At 40.1% G+C, this 23366-nt stretch overlaps 1 protein-coding gene across 3 annotated transcripts in view; it reads left to right on the top strand.

Annotated features, from left to right (window-relative positions):
• LOC141110892 (uncharacterized) overlaps window positions 1-23366 on the top strand; it is a 70459-nt gene that overhangs the window by 10291 nt on the left and 36802 nt on the right. The window contains exons 2-3 of one of the 3 annotated variants that reach the window (XM_073602653.1): window positions 14112-14298; window positions 19567-19819. The gene's annotated coding sequence lies outside the window, so the exon portion shown is untranslated. Of the gene's footprint in view, window positions 1-14108; window positions 14299-19566; window positions 19820-23366 lie in introns of all 3 variants that reach the window. The other 2 variants (XM_073602654.1, XM_073602652.1) reach the window with 2 other exon arrangements.

The raw sequence follows: 23366 nt of genomic DNA, 5'->3' as shown, positions 1-23366 counted from the left end.
AAATGAACGATCGACTTCAAGGGTTGTAGCTGGGCGATCTGGGGTCACAGAAACTGATATCTGAAGTCCTACCCCAACACTGGTCAAAATGTGGGGATCCTATCATCTATGGTTCCGGAGATACGGGGCTCCTTGCACAGCCTGTCAAAAGCTGCATACAGAGCAGCCAGTTTAAATACAAGCTGGTACACTCAGTTTGCAGCAGACTGAGAGGTTGAGCTCACAGTGCCTCTCACTTCTTGTCAGAGGCACTGAGCTCAATGGACAGCTTGGAGTCTTGGACCAACGGTAAAGTACCATTGGCCCAAGCTGTCCAATAAAAATGCAGTGTCATAGAAGGGGGAATGTGTCTAAAAGACAAATGCTCCCTTCCAGCCAAGCCCTGTAAAGGGGTTGTAAAGGTTCACGTTTTTTCACCTTAATGCATCCTATGCATTAAGGTGAAAAAACATCCAACAATGCCGCCCCCCCCCAGACCCCCGTTTTACTTACCTGACCCCTCGAAAGTCCCGCGCTCGCTCCCGACATCCTCTTCGTCGCTCAGCCTGGCCGTTGATTGGCTAGAGTGGATGGATTGAAACCAGCGCAGCCATTGGCTCGAGCTGCTGTCAATCACATCCAATGACGTGGCGCGCGGGGGTGGGGCCGAATGATACAGTCAGCTGCTATAGCCGCCGGCTGTATCACGGGAGCGCACCTGCAAGAACTATACACCATGCGAGAGAGCTCGCATGAAGTTGTTTAGTTCTTGTGGGGAGGAGCTGAGACAGCCGCAGAGGGACCCCAGAAGACAAGGTTCGGTGCCACTCTGTGCAAAACGAGCTGCACAGTGGAGGTAAGTATAACATGTTTGTTATTTAAAAGAAAAAAAAAATACATTTACAACCCCTTTAACTACAAGAGAAAAACTGTGTTTATGGTTATAAGATTTACCCACAATCCCATGTTTTTCTCACACAGTTAAGAGGGAGAATGAGAATCTGCTTCTGCTGAAAAGGTACAAGCTAAATCATATATTATTATGCTATAAGTTATAAGATAATTTATTATTTATCTAATTACTGTGAAACTACTGGTTTGAAGTTATAACTTCAAACTTCAGTAATGTGTCTGTTAAGCCACCTGCTTGAGTACAGCTTTTGAAAATATAGTCAATTTCCTTAAAAACAATATAAAATAATTATTTGTATATTACTTACTTATGGTAATTAACCCCTTGCCACCCAGGCCAATTCTGAGACTTCTCTCCTACATGCTTTTTTCTAGAAAATGACTCAGAACCCCCAAACATTATATATATTGTTTTAGCAGACACCCCAGGGAATAAAATGGTGGTCGTTGCAACTTTTTATGTTACACAGTATTTGTGCAGCAATTTTTCGAACACATTTTTTTTGGAATATGTTGCTTTATGGATACAAAAACAAACAAAAAAAACCACTAAAGTTAGCCCGATTTTTTTTGTATACTATGAAAGATGATGTTACGCCGAGTAAATAGATACCTAACTTTCATGTCATGCTTTAAAATTGCGCACACTTGTGGATTGGCGCCAAACTTCAGTACTTAAAAATCTCCATAGGCTATGATTTCAATTTCCTTTACAGGTTACATGTTTAGAGTCTAGTGCTAGAATTATTGCTCTCGCTCTAATGTTCGCAGCATGTGTAACCTGTGTGTATCTGGCTCTGATACTAGCCAGTGCCTCACCAGCCACTGACCTCGCCGCATGTCCCTGCAATGAGCTACGGTTGATCCTCTTCTTCTTCTCTATTTCATTCTCCCCCATCCTTGGGTGCAGGCACACATATATGCGATGCCCAGGATTAAATCCCACTCCCTGGATGCCACATACATGTGTTACCGTGTCATACAGGAGTTAAGCATGAGCACTGTAATGTAGGAGGATTGGGAGCGAGTCGCGTGCTTTTCCATACCTGGACATACCAGTGTTTTCCCTTTGTACTTTCCAGCAAATGAAGAAGTGGGGTGGTGAAAGGAGAAGGCAATTACTGTATGTGCTGTTGTGGGGTTTGGCTTTAAAGTGCACCTCTTGCTTTGCTATCCATGCATTGGCAAAACACAGGTTCACTTTAAATGTGGCCATAGACATATGGGAATGGTAACTTGTGCAAACCCATTCCAACCACGGCAGCCAAAAAAATCATGTCTACACTTGTTAACATAATGAGAAGAAAGCCCTGAGGGTATATATGCAGGAAGAAAGTGTTACTGACATACCCGAACATTCCTGGTGCCAGCTTCCAAGAGGAAATAGTAATGAACAGACAAGGATTAATAAAGAGGAACTTCTCCCTTATCTTAAAAATTATGACAAAGGCACCTTTAGAAATGGCAATCTACAAGGATATACCTATAGATAACTGCAGGCTTTTTATTCTTTGCATACCTAATTTTCTTTTGCCCCCCCCCCCCATTCATCTCACAGTGGCCATTTTCACAAAGGGCAGATGAATCCATCTCCATTTACTGCCTAAAACATGTGACAGTGTGTGCCATCTGAAGGGGGAGGAACTGTTGATGTAGCCTTCCCAGGATGCAGCTGTGAGGCCAAAGCTACATTACCATTGCCTCACTCAACAGAAGTGGAAAAACAGAAGTTATAAGTAAACAAACAGTTCATTCAGGGTCAGTGGGAAGAATGCATTTACATTGGTGGTCAGTGGGAAGAATTTACCCCTTATAGAAAGCTATTAAGATCATTGGTGTCATGTCGCTTTCTCTTGAAAGTAGAATTGACCCCAGAACTATGAGGCATCATCAGACGGAATGTCAGTGAGCCACTGCTCAAGGAACCCCGAGCAACCTCTTGAGGAATGAAAAAAAAAGTGCTGCAACCCGTTGAGGAACACTAGGCTTTCATGGAACCCTGGTTGAGAATGGCTGTTCTTTAGTTTTCAACTTTGCTCCTCTCTCAGCTGCTACATAAAAGGTCATGTAGGGATGGAGGAATTGAGGAGCTGGGTCACGACAAATAATTAGAACAAAATATTACAGCACACACATGCAAAAAATTTACCTCCTGCAAGGCTTATTTAAAACACCTAGACATTTTCAAAAAACATTATCAAAAAATATGGGGATTTGGTCACACCATATTGCTATATGGTGCTAAGCCCACTTACTGCGACAAAGTACCCCATGATTAGTGGGTCCTACACTACCATAGACTGGGAGATCCTGCTTCTCTGAACCATGGGAGCAATACACTCCTCTATATGGGAGAACTAGAGGTCTCCACCCATGACTCTTCCCACTAATCATGGGGTAATTTGTTGCAGTAAGTGGGCTTAAGCACCATATAGCAATATGGTGTGACCAAATCCCCATATTTTTTGCTAATGTTTTTTGAAAATGTTTAGGTGTTTTAAATAAGACTTGCAGGAGGTAAATGTCTTTTTTGCATGTGTGCGCTGTAATATTTTGTTCTGTTGTATGGTCTTATAGCTGCACCATCTTTAATGCATCTTTTAGGCCCCTTTCACACGGTCGGACCGTTCATGGAAGGGGCTAGGCTAGGGAGTTTACTTTTCTAAGGTAGTCAAATTTGATAGTGAGTTCATGCAATGTAAAATTTAAAATACTTTTTGCCATTGTTAGTTTTTATACAACTTATATCACAGTAGATGAAAAAATTCAAATTTTATTATGCGATTTTTCAGTGAAACTAAATTAACATTTCTACAAGCACAATAAGCTATTTAAATTTTTAAATAGATAAATAGAGTTTTAAAGCGTTTTTTATTTTTATTGGAGGTGTAGACTCCAGCTATAGATGGGTCGAATCTCTGCCGGTTCCATCTACGGGCAGGCTGGTTGTACTAAAGTTGATTTATTGATCAACTTCAGTACAACCAGCCTGTCATTTTTTTTGCATGCGATTGCTGCCGGCAGCTCTAGCCGCTACAGCCGAATACAAGAGCACTGAAGGAGTGATTCCCCCATCAACACTGACTGTGTTAATGGGAGAATCAAGCAAATTTCTTCCCTTCCACTCGTGGTGGATGGAAAGAAAATTGTATGATCTATGACTTCCTTATCAAGGCTTGCCCCTTCTCTCTGTGGAGAGACTTCTTCTTACTTCCTATTGTGTCACTTGGAAAGGAAGTAAAAGTAAATTTCTTTAACTGGTTCCCGACCATGTCACGCAGATATACTGTGACAGAATGGCTCCCCTGGGCAAAATCCCGTACAGTTACGTCCGATTTGTGTAAACACACAAATCCCTGTGCTGTCAGAGGAGAGGAGCCATATCGTTTGCTTCTACTAAGTAGGAAAAATGATATGTCTCCTCTCCTAAGCAATTCTATCCCCATACAGTTAGAACACACTGAGGAAACACACACTTAACCCCTTCCCTGCCAGTGACATTTACACAGTAATCAGTGCATTTTTAGAACACTGATCGCTGTATTAATGCCAATGGTCCCAAAAAAGTGTCAAAAGTCTCCCATCTGTCTGTCGCAGTGTCGCAGTACCGCTAAAAATTGCAGATCACTGCCATTACTAGTAAAAAAAGAAAAAATGCCATAAAAATGACATAAATCTTTCCCATAGTTTGTAGACGCTATAACTTTTGCGCAAACCAATCAATATACGCTTATTGCGATTTTTTTTTAACAGAAATATGTAGAAGAATATATATTGGCCTAAACTGATGAAGAAATTTGTTTTTTTTTTTTTAAAAAACATTTGGGGATATTTATTATAGCAAAAAGTAAAAAATATAGTTTTTTTTTTCAAAATTGTCGCTCTTTTTTTTGTTTATAGCGCAAAAAATAAAAACTGCACAGTTGATTAAATACCACCAAAAGAAAGCTCTATTTGTGGGGAAGAAAGGACGCAAATTTTGTTTGGGTACAGCGTGGAACGACTGTGCAATTGTCAGTTAAAACGACGCAGTGCCAAATTGTAAAAAGTGCTCTGGTCAGGAAGGGGGTAAAATCTTCCGGGGTTGAAGTGGTTAAAGATCACAGTAACAAAAATTGTCAGGGGTCTTAACCATTTCCTATTGAGAGGTAATTTATTATAATTTATTTAATCACAGGCAAGGCTTTTTTTTTGTTTTGCAATAATTATTTAACTTCTGTGAAATTTAAATGCAGCAAGGTAAATAAAGTTTTTTTTCCTCTAGCTTTACCAGTGTGAGTTTTAGAACAACTAGTATTATTGTAGAAAAAAAAAAATCACATTTTATCTGTTTTTATAATGAAAGTAAAATGACATTTTTCGTACAAAGCATGACGTTATTTACAAGTTAAATAGACATATAAAGTTTTATTTATTATTATTTTTTTTTTTTTAACACGACACACAAAAAATAAATCTACAAAAGCCTAAATATAAAGTTTACATATAAAAATAAATGGGAACTATTTTTTTATTAGAAAATAGAGCTTATCTTTTCATCCCTAACTCTTTTAAATGATCTCTTCTTTTTTTCATCTCTTCTTTTAAATGATGTTATGTAAAAACCTCAGGACATGCTTTTGATCTGCTCATAAAAGAACTAATTTAAATAAGTTGTATTAGTATTATTAAGATGTGTTTATTAATTAAGCTGGCAACCGGTGTTTGCTGTTTGCGCTCCTGCAGCAGAGACAATGTGATTTTGTTGGTTAAGTAGCCAAGGTGGGTAGGAAGACCAGGACGTATGATGTTTACCCAATGTAGTTGACGTAAGTTTTTTAGGAAGTACTTTGTATGCCCAATGGCTGCAAATGCAAAAATAGTATCTCAGTTTGTTTTAATTTTAGCCTCCTGCAGTTTAATGTACAGCAGACTGAGAGAGGAATGGGTACTATGCTACACACTATACTAACACAGAAAAGACAATGATAGGAGGCAAGGCTAAAGTAATTCACTGTATTACATGTTATCATCAGTAAGATTTTCCAATGTGTTTCGGGGGGGCTTCAGAGGTCCCTCTTCATCAGGACTATAAACACCTATATCAAGAGGAACATAAACAATGTAATCACTGTGCCCAAGTGACACAAACAAAGCGACTGCCCAGAAAGGACACACAAAAAAAAAACTATATGTATTCATTCCTAATGCTCTTAGTATGTCTATATATTAAATAAATCCATTGCTAAGTATAATGAATGAATACATATGGATTTTTTGTTGTTAGTATGAATTACTGTATGTTGATTATATTTGTTCAATATACATGTATGTGTTTAAAGTTTTCACAAAGAGGGACTTCTGAAGTCCTGAAATATGTTGGCTGTGCTGGATTGGCAATTGAATCTTCTACCCTCGCCTAATGCTTCTATAAGGACTGCCCAAGAGGGTGTTTAATATTAGAAAGCTGCCTAAAATCCCCCACAAACCATTGAATATCTACTGTATATACTAGTACATCTAGAACCCCAGTGCTCCTCCTCCCTACTACAATGTAATGTTCAATTAGAGAGAGACAGTCTGAAAGTAACCATTGTTTGCTGTGTTCTTTCTCTAGAAACTGTTAACTAGGAATGAGCCGAACACACCCCTGTTCGGTTCGCACCAGAACATGCGAACAGGCAAAAAATTTGTTTGAACATGCGAACACCGTTAAAGTCTATGGGACACGAACATGAATAATCAAAAGTGCTAATTTTAAAGGCTTATATGCAAGGTATTGTCATAAAAAGTGTTTGGGGACCTGGGTCCTGCCCCAGGAGACATGGATCAATGCAAAAAAAGTTTTAAAAACTGCCATTTTTTCAGGAGCAGTGATTTTAATAATGCTTAAAGTGAAACAATAAAAGTGTAATATTCCTTTAAATTTCGTACCTGGGGGGTGTCTATAGTATGCCTGTAAAGGGGCGCATGTTTTCCGTGTTTAGAACAGTCTGACAGCAAAGTGACATTTCAAAGGAAAAAAAGTCATTTAAAACTACTCGCGGCTATTAATGAATTGCCAGTCCGACAATACACATAAAAGTTCATTGATAAAAACGGCATGGGAATTCCCCACAGGGGAACCCCGAACCAAAATTTAAAATAAAATGACGTGGGGGGTTCCCCCTAAATTCCATACCAGGCCCTTCAGATCTGGTATGGATATTAAGGGGAACCCCGGCCAAAATTAAAAAAAAAAAATGGTGTGAGGTCCCCCTTAAAATCCATACCAGACCCTTCAGGTCTGGTATGGATTTTAAGGGGAACCCTGTGCCAAATTTTTTTTTTAAAATGGCGTGGTGTCTCCCCAAAAATCCATACCAGACCCTTATCCGAGCACACAGGCCGCAGGAAAAGAGGGGAGGACGAGAGAGCGCCCCCCCTGAACCGTACCAGGCCACATGCCCTCAACATTGGGAGGGTGCTTTGGGGTAGCCCCCCAAAACACCTTGTCCCCATGTTGATGGGGACAAGGGCCTCATCCCCACAACCCTTGCCCGGTGGTTGTGGGGGTCTGCGAGCGGGGGGGCTTATCGGAATCTGGAAGCCCCCTTTAACAAGGGGACCCCCAGATCCCGGCCCTCCCCCGTGTGAAATGGTAAGGGGGTACAAAAGTACCCCTACCATTTCACAAAAAAGGTGTCAAAAATGTTAAAAAAGTTTTTGACAATTCCTTTATTTAAATGCTTCTTCTTTCTTCTATCTTCTTTCTTCTATCTTCCTTTGGTTTCTTCCTCCACCTTCTTCTTCTGGTTCTTCTGGTTCTTCCTCCGGTGTTCTCGTCTGGCATCTTCCTCTGCGGCGCCTTCCCTGTGGCATTCCCCATGATGTCAGAGGGGGCAGACAGGGAAGTCACCGTGCGTCAGAGTGGGGCGGGGTTACCAGGTGGCCCCGCCCTCCGTTATATAAGAACCATCAGAAAATTAGAAGCGTCACACAGCGGGAGCCTCACATCCCATCATGCTGGATGCGGAGCGGAGAAGACAAAGGGAAGAAGACGCCGGCGCCGCGGAGGTAGATGCCAGATCAGAACACCGGAGGAAGAACCAGAAGAAGAAGAAGATGGAGGAAGAACCCGAAGGAAGATAGAAGAAAGAAGAAGCATTTAAATAAAGGAATTGTCAAAAACTGTCTCCTGTCATTTTTAAAGGCCTGAAGGGTCTGATATAGATTTTGAGGGGGACCCCACGCCTTTTTTTTTTTTTTTTTTTTTAATTTTGGCTGGGGTTCCCCTTAATATCCATACCAGACCTGAAGGGCCTGGTATGGAATTTAGGGGGACCCCCCACGTCATTTTTTTTTAAATTTTGGTTCGGGGTTCCCCTGTGGGGAATTACCATGCTGTTTTTATCAATGAACTTTTATGTGTATTGTCAGACCCGCAATTCATTAATAGTAGTAGTAGTATATTCATTAATAGCAATTCACTAATAGTAGTAGTAGCGAGTAGTTTTTAATGACTTTTTTTCCTTTGAAATGTCATTTTGTTGTCAGACTGTTCTAAACACGGGAAGCATGCGCCCCTTTACAGGCATACTATAGACACCCCCCAGGTACGAAATTTAAAGGGATATTACACTTTTATTGTTTCACTTTAAACATTATTAAAATCACTGCTCCTGAAAAAACGGCCGTTTTTAAAAGTTTTTTTTGCATTGATCAATGTCCCCTGGGGCAGGACCCAGGTCCCCAAACACTTTTTATGACAATAACTTGCATAAAAGCCTTTAAAATTAGCACTTTTGATTTCTCCCATAGACTTTTAAAGGGTGTTCCGCAGCTTTCGAATTTGCCGCGAACACCCCAAATTGTTTGCTGTTCAGCGAACTGGCGAACAGCCGATGTTCGAGTCGAACATGAGTTCGACTCGAACTCGAAGCTCATCCCTACTGTTAACCCTTTGTCACACTGGTATCATGGGTGCATCCTGTATTAAATGTTTATTTGTGAACTAAGGGCTGTACCCAATCTGGAACTAGTCTGAGTGAATGAAATGTCATGTTACAGTAACACTATTGGACCTAATTCCCTTCCCTAGCAAACATAATCTCAGGATTCTATTGGGTGGAGACAGAAGGTATGGGAAGCCCCTGCTGCTATTTTTATTATTCTCTTTTCTATAGTTAAGACTCCTTTCAGACTGGAGGCATTTTTCAGGCACTACAGCGCTAAAAAAAATAGCTCCTGCATAGCGCCTGAAAAAAGCCTCAGCTGCAAACACAGTGTGAAAGCCTAAGTGCTTTCACACGGGCACTGCGCTGGCAGGGAGTCACAAAAATTCCTGCCAGCAGCTTCTCCACCGCTCCTCCACCGCTCCTGCCCATTGAAATCAATGGGCAGCGCCACTGAACCGCCGGCAAAGCGCCGCTGCATCAGCGTTTTGCGGGCGGACTTAACTCTTTTTAGGCTGCTAGCGGGGGTTAAAACCGTCTAGCAAGTGGCCGAATAGCGCAGCTAAAACAACGGTAAAGCGGCGCTAAAGATAGCGCTGCTTTTCCACCAACGCCCGGGCGCTTTCAGCCTGACGCCCGGGCGCTTAGGCAGAGTTTTCACCAATAATTTTCTTTTGGTTAAATGATAGCAAATAAATGTTTTCTTGTTTTAAAGGTTTATTGGATCTTGGCCAAGGTGTAACAATATTTGCATACAACCTTAAAGTAGTTAGGTTGCACATAAAGTCCCACTTAATGCAGGCTCCCCCTTCTGGGCACTAGGGATACTAAATGGACCAATGCCTACTGGGCAGAGATTCTCCCTCTTTTAGAAATGCTTCTGAAAAGGTAAATTAGCTTTCAGCACAAGCAGATCAGCACTGGCATCACTACCACTGAAAGGATTACCCTACCATAACCCATCTAACACTAATGCTGCGTACACACGATCGGACATTCCGACAACAAAATCCATGTTTTTTTTTCCGACGGATGTTGGCTCAAATTTGTCTTGCATACACACGGTCACACAAATCTTGTCGGAAATTCCGATCGCCAAGAGCGCGGTGACGCACAAACGTAGAACGAGCCGAGAAAAATGAAGTTCAATAGCCAGTGCAGCTCTTCTGCTTGATTCCGAGCATGCGTGGAACTTTGTGCATCAGAATTGTGTATACACGATCGAAATTTACGACAATGGATTTTGTTGTCAATAAATTTGAGATCCAGATCTCAAATTTTGTTTGTCTGAAATTCCGATGGAAAATGTCCGATGTAGCCTACATACAGTCGGAATTTCCGACAACAAGCTCCCATCGAACATTTCCCGTCGGAAAATCTGATCGTGTGTACGCTGCAATACTGTAACCCTTACAGATCCTCCCTTATGTAAACCTAACTACTTGTTCACACACTCGCATCTCTTGAACCAGAAGGCTTGTGCATTAGACACCAATTGTAGTGCACTGCTTTGCAACCAGCTAATACGGGTTTTCAGCGTTCAGAGCTTTGTAGAGTTGGAGAATTATCGTTTTATCTCTGGAGTGGATCCCCCTTTTAATGCATGCCAATATTCTGTTTGCTTTGTTAGCAGCAGCTTGGCATTGCATGCCATTGCTGAGCCTATCATCTACTAGGACCCCCAGGTCCTTTTCCATCCTAGATTCCCCCAGAGGTTCTCCCCCCAGTGTATAGATTGCATTCATATTTTTGCCACCCAAATGCATCATTTTACATTTTTCTACATTGAACCTCATTTGCCATGTAGTCGCCCACCCCATTAATTTGTTCAGGTCTTTTTGCAAGGTTTCCACATCCTGCGGAGAAGTTATTGCCCTGCTTAGCTTAGTATCATCTGCAAATACAGAGATTGAACTGTTTATCCCATCCTCCAGGTCGTTTATGAACAAATTAAATAGGATTGGTCCCAGCACAGAACCCTGGGGAACCCCACTACCCACCCCTGACCATTCTGAGTACTCCCCATTTATCACCACCCTCTGAACTCGCCCTTGTATCCAGTTTTCAATCCATGTACTCACCCTATGGTCCATGCCAACGGACCTTATTTTGTACAGTAAACGTTTATGGAGAACTGTATCAGACGCTTTTGCAAAATCCAGATACACCACGTCTACGGGCCTTCCTTTATCTAGATGGCAACTCACCTCCTCATAGAAGGTTAATAGATTGGTTTGGCAAGAACGATTCTTCATGAATCCATGCTGATTACTGCTAATGATACCGTTCTTATTACTAAAATCTTGTATATAGTCCCTTATCATCCCCTCCAAGAGTTTACATACTATTGATGTTAGGCTAACTGGTCTATAATTCCCAGGGATGTATTTTGGGCCCTTTTTAAATATTGGTGCTACATTGGCTTTTCTCCAATCAGCTGGTACCATTCCAGTCAGTAGACTATCTGTAAAAATTAGGAACAATGGTCTGGCAATCACTTGACTGAGTTCCCTAAGTACCCTCGGATGCAAGCCATCTGTTCCCGGTGATTTATTAATGTTAAGTTTCTCAAGTCTAATTTTAATTCTGTCCTCTGTTAACCATGGAGGTGCTTCCTGTGTTGTGTCATGAAGATAAACACTGCAGTTTTGGTTACTGAAGCCCCCCGATTCACTCGTGAAGACTGAGGAGAAGAATAAATTCAATACCTTCGCCATCTCCCCATCCTTTGTAACCAGATGTCCTTCCTCATTCTTTATGGGGCCAATATGGTCTGTCCTCCCTTTTTTACTGTTTACATACTTAAAGAATTTCTTGGGATTTTTTTTGCTCTCCTCCGCTATGTGTCTTTCATGTTCTATCTTAGCCGTCCTAATTGCACCCTTACATTTCTTGTTGCATTCTTTATAAAGTCTGAATGCTGAGGATGATCCCTCAACCTTGTATTTTTTGAAGGCCGTCTCCTTTGCTTTTATATGCATTTTTACATTGGAGTTAAGCCATCCAGGATTTTTGTTCGCTCTTTTAAATTTATTACCCAATGGGATACATTGGCTAATGCCCTTATTTAATATGCTCTTAAAACAAACCCATATCTCCTCCGTATTCTTTGTTCCTAATATTTTATCCCAATTTATGCCTTTTAGCAAGGTTTGTAGTTTAGGGAAGTTGGCTCTTTTGAAATTCAGTGTCTTTGTATTCCCTTTATGTTTCCTATTTGTGTGATTTATACTGAAACTAATTGACCTGTGATCGCTGTTACCTAAATTGCCCCGTATTTCCACATCCGTGATCAGGTCTGTATTGTTGGTAATCAGTAGATCCAGTAATGTTTTATTTCTAGTTGGTGCGTCTACCATCTGACCCATAAAATTGTCCTGCAAGACATTAAGGAACTGGCGAGCCTTAAATGAATGGGCGGTTCCCTCCGCCCAGTCTATGTCTGGATAATTAAAATCCCTCATTATGATAACACTTCCCATCCTTGCTGCTAATCCAATTTGTGATAGGAGATCCGTCTCCACTTCCTCCCTCAGGTTAGGGGGCCTATTGCATACTCCCAGTATTATTTTCCCCTTAGCTTCATCCCTTTGGAGCTCTACCCATAAGGATTCCACCTCCTCTCTAGCTCCCTCAGTGATGTCATCTCTCACATTCACTTGTATATTATTCTTGATATATAGGCATACCCCTCCCCCTTTTTTACCCTCTCTATCCTTGCGGTATAGGGTATACCCTTGAATGTTTGCCAGCCAATCATGAGAGCTGTTGAACCAGGTCTCTGAAATTCCCACAAAATCCAAATCCTCCTCGTACAACAGTATCTCTACTTCACCCATCTTGTCCGCCATGCTCCTGGCATTGGTGAACATGCCACATAGTTTAGACCGGTCGCATATTGTCCTCGTATTGGGTGTTTCGAGATTGCAACTAGGACTTGCTACTATACTCACCTTGTGTGCTTTGGTTAACCTACCACTTATCTTTTTTTCCATAGACCAAGGCTCAGATTAAAATTTTGTTGGGTAAATCAGTAAAGACAGTGGCAACATCTTAAGAGAACTGATATTGTTTGCCCTTTGTTATACACAACCAGATATATATTCAACATTGTAAAAAAACTATGAAGACTTCCACCACACCCCTTGCCACCAATTCTCAACATAACTAACACATGAACCTGTAGTGGTGTCATTTGTTGTTCAGTACAGTGTATTAAAGACCCATGCACCCCCATGTCCAAAGGTACTGGATATTTCCATTGACTCTCAGTGTTGAATAGAGCGGTGGGGGTAGCAAAGAAAATGTAAGTATACAGTATGTTGCTGGAGATTGAGGGTAATGAAGCAAACCTGTATAATGGGCTATTGCTGTACAGTCAGATTTAAAAACACAGGGTAAAGTGTTAAATGTTTGATATTTGGTTGACTTATCAAGTTGTTCACATTCCAAGACACCTCAACACGAATAGATAATCTCCAGTGAATTATGCAAATGTTATATAGCAAAACAGTCAGTGTTTAGATGGCAGGTGAGGCAAGTAGTGTTTATCTACACATTACATGTCCCTGGCAAAGTCTGTAATTATCTCAGCAGAGATAATTCCTATGGAAGTTATGCTGCATTGACAATATAGCATCTTTCAATGCACTTGGGAGGGCCAAACAATCCCAAAACGCTAAATAATTCCACGTCTTACTGTCACGAAGTGTAAGTGGGAAGGAAGTGTAGTCCAAACTATTATTATATCCACTTACACAACCTGCAGCAAAGTTCAAATGTGTGCTACAGATAATTAACACCATGTTGCAAGGTCCACAATGTTTCTGTGTAACTGTGTTCTATTCACCACACAAAAAAAAGTCCTTGGAAAGGGACCTTTAGCCAGGTGAAATATCCCCATACTGCATGAGTTTAGAATGCCACATCAAATGTGCTCCAATGGTCTCTTCCACCTCCACCTTACGAAAGGCTCACTTACCAGATGGGATGGACCCAAAATTATGAAGGTCATATGCCCATTTTCACCATTATCTCCAGATCTCTCAATTAATTTCTAAAGGATCTCTTTTCCGTAATTAAAAAATCCAACTCCATGAAGTCCATTAATGTGGGATGAATGTAAACATGTAATATTGTTCTATTAAAGAAAAAAAATACTGTACAGCAGTGCTTGATAAACAGCACCCTGGTGCTCTTAATAAAGTCATTAGACAAAATAGAAGGGTAGAAAATGACAGCAGAAAAAAGGCAGAGCAGTCTATCAAGTCTCCCCGTTTTTTTTGTTTTGTTTTTGTTCTTAAGCAGGTTACATCATTGCGTTGGTTCATGGTTCCTACCCTGAGTTGTAAGGAGGATGAGCCCGGGATCTACCACTAATAGAGTTCAAGGTGACCAGAGCTTTCATGCTGTGATTGGACCTTATGCAGATGACTTTCCATGTTTTTCCATACTTGCATGCTTTTTATCATTGTGCTCCGTGCACTTATGCAGTGTAAGTATAACAATGTGTTTTGTATTTATTATTATTTTTTAATAAAACAGTATAGGACTGTATTTTATATTTATATCTTTCCCACATTGAAAGACTTTGTGGAATGGGTGTTGCAGCTGGAATGATGGAAAAGAGATATTTTACTAAATAATTGGTTATTTCTATCTGAATGTTTTTTCCTATGAGAGATCTGGAGATAACGGTGAACGTGCACATCTGACTTTTATAATTTGAGGTCCATTTCTTATGGTGAGTAAGTTTTTCTGAAGGTGGTGGTGAATAACATAGCTGAGGCACATCAGAAGTGTAGTTAAGAACACATGCAGTGGCGGGGAAATTCATCTGGTTAAAGGCCATGGATCCATTTCTAAGGACATTCTTTGTGTGTTGAATGAAACAAAGTTACATAAAAAGATTGTGGACTTTGCAACATTGTATTTTTATTATTTTGTAGCACATATTTGAACTTTAGTTTTAAATTAATTTAATCACAGGTACTTTTCGCATAAGGCCCCTTTTACACTGTCAGTTTTGTCGGCGGACCTGAACGGGCACTCCATGCTAGTCTGTGCAGCGGCGGATGTCAGCGGTGACATGTCCGCTGACATCCGATCCGCTAAAATCAGACGGATGCCCCTACATTCGCTTCCGTACCTAGTGGGTGGATCGGGTGAGCTCTGATGAAAACACATGCTGTCCATTTTCGTCTGATCTCTCCATAGTAACTAGCGGCACTCGACAAACACCTCCCCGCTCAGTGAGCAGAGAGGGACCTGTCATTCGCTGGCTCAGCGGAGATAAACGGAGAGATCTCGTGCTGAGCTGGCGGACAGAGGCGGACTCCGTGGCAGTGGATCCGCCTCAAGAGAATGAAGCTTTAGGGTTTAGGAAAATTGTTGGTTTGTTGGATAGCACAGTTGTAGCGAATATATTATTAGTCCAAACTATTACCCAGGGCAGAAAAGAGGAATGACACATGGACTGCTGGTATTTAGAAAAAAAAAATGCTTTACTTAAACTATAAAATTATAATAGACTGTAGAAAATTAAAAAACAACTCTAATAGACATCAAGGATTTCTAAAACACATTGCAAGTTTTTAAAACTGATTTTTATTACACTCTCATCATGCCATATATTTTGTTAGCATATTTAAGAGTTTACCCACTACACTCTTAAAGGAGAACCAGAGTCACAAAAACACCCCACTATCCCATAGCGGGATATTTTTGTAATGATGGTTATCATCAAAACCACTAAATCAGAGCAAGCCAATCAGTGGTTCTGCCTGAACATCATTCCTGGATGATGACAAAGGCTACATGACTCTACAGCAATGGCTAAAGCCTAGGCCTGCAGCTCACCTAAGCTTGAAATGTTTTCTTTTCTTTTCAAACTTTTTATTGTTATAGAAAAAAGTAGATGTGTGCTGTGGGAAAAATTGTTCGTTTTCGTTTCATTTAATTTGTTTTTTGTTGTTTTTGGAAATTCGAAATTTCGGAATTCAAAAATTTGTAAATTCAAAAATTCGAAAATTCAGAAATGCAAAAATTCGTAAATTCGAAATTCGAAAATCCGAAAATTCAAAAATCCGAAAATAAGAAAGGAAAATCCGAAAATCAGAAAGAATGAAAATCCAAAAATTCTAAATAATAACTAACAAACTAACTAATAATAACTAACTATTAAATTATAGGTATTGGAATTTCCTTTCAAATTTGGCTGTTAGTGAACGTAACGAATACATATTTATCTGACGTTACGAATTATCCAAAATAAAGAATGCTCTATTTAAACAAATGGAATGAAACTAAATAATAATAAATAATAATAAGTTATTATTATTATTGTTATTTATTATTAATTTGTTACATTCCATTCGTTTAGATATGGCGTTCGTTATTAAGGATAATTCGTAACTTCAGATAAATTTTTATTCGTTACGTTCACTAACAGCCAGATTTGAAAGGAAAATGAAATACCTACACTTTAATAGTTAATAATAGTTAAGTTATTATTAGTTAGTTATTATTTCAGATTTTCGAGTTTTCGTTCTTTAGAATTTTCGGATTTTCACTCTTATTTTTGGATTTACGGATTTTCGAATTTCCCAATCTCCAAATTTCTGAATTTTCGAATTCCCAATTTCCGAAATTTAGAATTTTCCAATTTCTGAATTTCAAATTTCCAAAATTTAGAATTTTTGGATTTTCAAATTTCCGAATTTCTAAATGTTCGAATTTCCAATTTTCGATTTTTCGAATATTCAGAAAAGTTCGGAAATTCGAAAATTTGGATATTTCCGAATTAACTAATTTGTCTAAATTCATTAAAAAACAAACTAACTAAACGAATTGCACGTCTAGAAAAAAGTACGAATCAGATTCCAATGTAAAGGGAGCATAATGCATACATGCAGGTACAAAGCTCAACAGTATGTCAGTTCTAGGCACACATTAACTATGCATCGTACATAACAGAAAAGAGGCACAGTGGCTTCCAAGCAAATCATATCAAACAACAGAAGAACCAACATTGGAACAATTACTAACGTATTCAGAACTGGTGGACAGGAAGTGTATAAAGAGGAAACCTCAAAAAAAAAAAAAAAAATCACATTCCTTTAGGCTGGGTTCACACCGCAGCATGGAGCGGCTCACAGCAGGGGTCCGGTGCGTACATGTTCACCTTTTCAGGTCCGATTTCAGCCCGAATTTTTGGCTGAATTCAGACCTGAAACGGACCAGAAGACACACAGGACTCCTGTGCAATTCGCAATGGAACCGCTCCGGAGATGTGTGAAACGGCTCCATAGAGAGCAGGGCACAATCTCCTGACATGTGAATTGGATGCGGTGAAACCTGCATCCAATTCACCATAGTGTGAACCCAGCCTTAGTGTTTTGAGAAGATAAAAGGAGGAAAAAAGGTAAAGAGGGAAGAGAAAAGAGCAGGGAAAAGAAGAGGAAGAAAGAAGGCAGGTCTACTGCTCCAGGCCAGCCCAAGGCCCTAGCCATGGCAGTCATGAATGATCATGCCTCAGGGTTCCAGGAGGGACTCATCAAAGCCTGGAGGAAGAAAGTAATCCACCCAGGGTTACCAAATTTTGAGTTGTTTGGGAATTTTATCCTGAATAGTTGCTTCAATTTTGCTGTGTATCATAGCCTGGGTGACCCTGTTTAGTTTCAATGGTACAAAGGGTGGGGGACTTCCAGGCACACGTTATACTTTGTTTAGCTGCCATCATGAATTACAGTATGAGGTGGAACTGAGCTCTAGTACAGTCTAAGGTGTTATGATTGAGTAACGTAAGTGATGGGTCAGGATCAGGCGTGATGTCATCAAGGAGGCCATTTGGAAAACTTCAGTCCAAAGTTGCTGCACGATGGGGCACGCCCACAAGATATGTAAATGAGTACCCTCTTGACCAGACGCATGGAAACACAAGGTGGGGTAACCAGGTAAAAATGTGGCAATCCTTACCTAGACCAAATACCAGAGCATCATTATAAGTTTCAAGCGCTAAAATATTTTGAGAGGAGGATTTAGTGGTTGTCCAAATAGTATCCCAATCCTCTGACTCCAGATCTAGCTCAAGGTCTCTGGACCACTGCCCTGTATAAGATGGCATATTAGATGAAGGGGAGGTGAGATGACTATAAAATTGGACTGTTTTTTATTTTTCTAAGGGTACTATAAACCTTTTACATTATCATAGGAACAAGTGTTCCCATTGAAGGGTTTAGGCTCTGTTTCCACTAGTGCGACTTTTCATGCGACTTGGGACTGAAAAGTCGCATGACAAATTGTTTCCCATGATTTCCAATGAGTACCGTTCATATCTGTGCGACTTCAAGTCGCAGCGACTTCAAAGTAGTCCCTGCACTACTTTGGTCCCACTTTGATGCGACTTGAGGTCCATAGAAACAGGCATTGCTTCAAATCGCGGTAAAAAGTCGCGGTAAAATCGCGGTAAAAAATCGCGGCAAAATCGCGCGACTTTGGGGACGCACTAGTGGAAACATAGCCTTACCCTCACTTCTTGCTCTGGTGACAACTCTTTTTCTTCTCTTTATTTACAGCTTCACATAGTAAGGTTACCGAAATGTAAAATCTGGCCCCCTTGACAAAATTCGAGTCTTTAATGTGAAACAATCATTGGTCAGATTTAAACTTTCTAAAAAAAAACTGAAAAAGCAGAGAAACCCAGACTCAATTTCTTGGATAATCACATTATGGGCCAGTTCACACCAGATGCATTTTCGTGCGCTTTTTTTCTGCACTAAAAATGCATGCACAGTGTTTTCCATGTATTCCAATGGCTCTAGTTCACACCATGCAGTCTGGTGCAGAAACTGACTAGAAACTGACCGGAAATGACTGTATTGGTGCAGAAAAAATGGAACTGCACGAAACTGCATCTGGTGTGAGCTGGACCTAAAATCACATACAGTAATATGGGAAAGTAAGGATATTTTGTGGGAAATTGTATTAGTTCATTCTATCTATGTACAGTATACAATAATACCTCGGATTGTAAGTAACGTGGAACGAATTATGCTCGTAATCCAAGGTACCACTGTATACTTATTTTTTAAATTTAGAAATTGATTCTGTGAATAACATTTTCTGTAACTTGTAATAAATGTTATTTTTCCACTAATACATATTTAACACAGGGTGTTTCCATAAGAGGTTTTTAGCATGCGAAATGTCTACTGACAAATCCTAGAGGCTGCTTACTTGTTGAGTGATTTTTTTTTTTTAATCGAAAATCTATATGAAGCTCTATGAGAATGTAATAGCATGGAATTAAAACACTATAGAAATTCTGCAGGCAGCAAATTTTTCTAGACTCTAGCACTCCACCTGCTGTCCACAGATAGTAAATGTGAAGTATGTATGTGCAATTTTTGATATTCATCTGACAGTTTTTTTTCCTTTGCTGTCTGTGCCCCAGATTTATATTTACCTCCAGTCCTAGAGACAAAAAAGCAAGTTAGCTGAAATCTCTCCAAAGTGAAGGAAAATCCTATTTCTATTCCAATTCTGTTTCTCTACCAACTATAACATTTTGGATCTAGAGAGGGTAAATTTCCCCAGCAGAGATACAGACAGCCATAAAAACCTGACAGCTATTCTAACTATTTTTTGTCCATGCATAAACAATGTTTTTATATGAATAAGCCTAAAGTAACTAATGTTATTCCTCTGTACTGCTCCACTCACAATGCCTAACATTGAGTTTTATTTTTTTGCACCATCACAGGTGTATCTTGTTTGCTGAAGTGTATCCTCCAGATTCCATATTGATTGTGGATCATGCAGATAATGGAAAATGTGCCACAGAGGATCCATGGGAGCTGGACACATAGAATGGCAAGGCACACTTTCATCAACTTTATATTTTATGTGTAGCTTGCAACAGAATGCAGCCAGCTGGTGTTAGTATATGCAAGATGTGAGAGCGGTCAAGAACTACTGTGTGACCGGGGCAGTACTTCCAGGGCTCACCTTTTTAGGTACATGACCTTATTCATGTTTTTATCTGCTAATTTGTATTTATATAAAACGTGTAAAATACCCTGCATGTCATTTTTAAGCTTACAATTACATTTCTATTACACTGCCTGACAGTTTCTTTTAAGGTATTTGAATACAAAGTAAAATCTTTCTGATATCTATTATCCCTACCAGAGATTCATTACAATGCTTTTATTTGCTTTTCTCCCCAGAAGGATGGAACCATCTTTGTTGAGGCATCATCCAGGATCAGTATCCACTATACTTCTTGGGCTGAGAAGGTGGCACAAACATTAAATCCCAGTAGCTGCATGGTTCTTGCCTGTGTTCACAGATACCTGACACAGATAAGCCCCTACTGCAGCCTCTCCCTTTATGACTTGTTACAATGTTAGTCTGATCACAGGGAGAGAGGAAACCAAGAAAATGTTTTGTCCTGCCTGCAGCAAACTGAGACATTTTCTGAGCCTAGCCAAAGTCACTTGACTGGGGTTCAAGGACAGCTTTTTAAAGATAAAATGTAGAAGATTTTTGAAATTTATATGGTTGCTGCATATTTTAATATCTCAGGAATTTTATAATGCAGACCTGTAACATTGCTGAAAAACGAATTTGAGACCCTGATCTCATGTGGGAATTTTCTAGGAGTGGTAAAATGACGGATCTCTCAACTATCAACATGCATCCTTCTCGTTGTGGCAATATATGAAAGTAAAGTATGCACAAAGCAAGGGACTGGTGGCTGCAGCAGCCTGATTCTATCAAGTCATTTTAGCCATATGACTAACAAGATTGTTCCCCATTCACAGAATAGTAACCCAGAAGCATTTTGTTACTGGGCTGTAATAATATTTCCTTCCCAGGTAGAAAGTGTGGGCACCTAGAGACGACTTCACATACCTGGAGCAGCCTCTAGCGACCATCACCAAGCCAGAACCTCAGGACATTCTGATCATGCAAAACGTTGTCACTTTCTGCTAGTGTCAAAGCTTGCATGTCTTACACATTCCTATTGGTTAGTGGTGCAGCCCCTTATAGTGATGGACCAAAAGGTATGTACAAGAGGCAGAGTGAGTGCACCCCAGTACCATTTTTTTTTAAGTAGAGTGCTTTTTAGGTAGAAAACTACCAAAAGTCCAATGATGAATTTGTTTTTGCAAAATCTTCATAGTTGACTGATTTGGATTGGAGTCAAATTTGTAGCAAAGCCACAAAAACTGTACTTTCTGTAACTACTTTATGTTATAGGGCATTCCACAGCTTACCCACCCTTTTTGAAAAGAACCCCATCAAACACATCCTCTTTCCTCCAAAAGCAGCTCATTTGCCCTTGTTCTTTGTACATTTCTTTGTTGTCCTTTTTTCAAGATCCTTCGGTAATATGTCACTATCCTACTGAGTTCTGAAGAAACCTAAGAAATATGTAGGCTTTAAAGAGGTTGTAAACTCTTTAACCTCTTCAGCCCCGGAAGGATTTACCCCCTTCCTGACCAGAGCACTTTTTACAATTTGGCACTGCGTCGCTTTAACTGCTAATTGCGCGGTTATGCAATGCTGTACCCAAACGAAATTTGCGTCCTTTTCTTCCCACGAATAGAGCTTTCTTTTGATGGTATTTGATCACCTCTGCGGTTTTTATTTTTTGCGCTATAAACGGAAAAAGACCGAAAATTTTGAAAAAAAAATGATATTTTCTACTTTTTGTTATAAAAAAACTCAATTTTAGTCATACATTTAGGCCAAAATGTATTCGGCCACATGTCTTTGGTAAAAAAAATGTTAATAAGCGTATATTTATTGGTTTGCGCAAAAGTTATAGCGTCTACAAACTAGGGTACATTTTCTGGAATTTACACAGCTTTTAGTTTATGACTGTCTATGTCATTTCTTGAGGTGCTAAAATGGCAGGGCAGTACAAAACCCCCCCAAATGACCCCATTTTGGAAAGTAGACACCCCACGGAAATTGCTGAGAGGCATGTTGAGCCCATTGAATATTAATTTTTTTTGTCCCAAGTGATTGAATAATGACAAAAAAAAAAAAAAAAATTATAAAAAGTTGTCACTAAATGATATATTGCTCACACAGGCCATGGACATATGTGGAATTGCACCCAAAATACATTCAGCTGCTTCTCCTGAGTATGGGGATACCACATGTGTGGGACTTTTTGGGAGCCTAGCCGCGTACGGGGCCCCGAAAACCAATCACCGCCTTCAGGATTTCTAAGGGCGTAAATTTTTGATTTCACTCCTCACTACCTATCACAGTTTTGAAGGCCATAAAATGCCCAGATGGCACAAAACCCCCCCAAATGACCCCATTTTGGAAAGAAGACACCCCAAGCTATTTGCTGAGAGGCATGTTGAGTCCATGGAATATTTTATATTTTGACACAAGTTGCGGGAAAGTGACAATTTTTTATTTTTTTTTTTTGCACAAAGTTGTCACTAAATGATATATTGCTCACACATGCCTTGTGCATATGTGGAATTGCACCCCAAAATACATTTAGCTGCTTCTCGGGGCCCTGAAAACCAATCACCGCCTTCAGGATTTCTAATGCCCCATACACACGGTCGGACTTTGTTCGGACATTCCGACAACAAAATCCTAGGATTTTTTCCGACGGATGTTGGCTCAAACTTGTCTTGCATACACACGGTCACACAAAGTTGTCGGAAAATCCGATCGTTCTAAACTCGGTGACGTAAAACACGTACGTCGGGACTATAAACGGGGCAGTGGCCAATAGCTTTCATCTCTTTATTTGTTCTGAGCATGCGTGGCACTTTGTCCGTCGGATTTGTGTACACACAATCGGAATTTCCGACAACGGATTTTGTTGTCGGAAAATTTTGTATCCTGCTCTCAAACTTTGTGTGTCGGAAAATCCGATGGAAAATGTGTGATGGAGCCTACACACGGTCGGAATTTCCGACAACAAGGTCCTATCACACATTTTCCATCGGAAAATCCGACCGTGTGTACGGGGCATATGGGTGTAAATTTTTGATTTCACTCTTCACTGCCCCCCCAAATGACCCCATTTTGGAAATTAGACACCCCAAGCTATTTGCTGAGAGGCATGGTGAGTATTTTGCAGCTCTCATTTGTTTTTGAAAATGAAGAAAGACAAGAAAAAACATTTTTTTTTCTTTTTTCAATTTTCAAAACTTTGTGACAAAAAGTGAGGTCTGCAAAATACTCACTATACCTCTCAGCAAATAGCTTGGGGTGTCTACTTTCCAAAATGGGGTCATTTGGGGGGGTTTTGTGCCACCTGGGCATTCCATGGCCTCCGAAACTGTGATAGGTAGTGAGGAGTGAAATCAAAAATTTACGCCCTTAGAAAGCCTGAAGGCAGTGCTTGGTTTTCGGGGTCCCGTACGCGGCTAGGCTCCCAAAAAGTCTCACACATGTGGTATCCCCATACTCAGGAGAAGCAACAGAATGTATTTTGGGGAGTAATTTCACATATTCATATTCATTCCATGGCATGTTTGAGCAATATATCATTTAGTGACAACTTTGTGCAAAAAAAAA

This window comes from Aquarana catesbeiana, linkage group LG10 (genome assembly GCF_042186555.1).
Source record: "Aquarana catesbeiana isolate 2022-GZ linkage group LG10, ASM4218655v1, whole genome shotgun sequence".
NCBI lineage: Eukaryota > Metazoa > Chordata > Amphibia > Anura > Ranidae > Aquarana > Aquarana catesbeiana.
The sequence above is the reverse complement of the archived record's forward strand: the minus strand, read 5'-3'. Positions and strand labels throughout refer to the sequence as shown.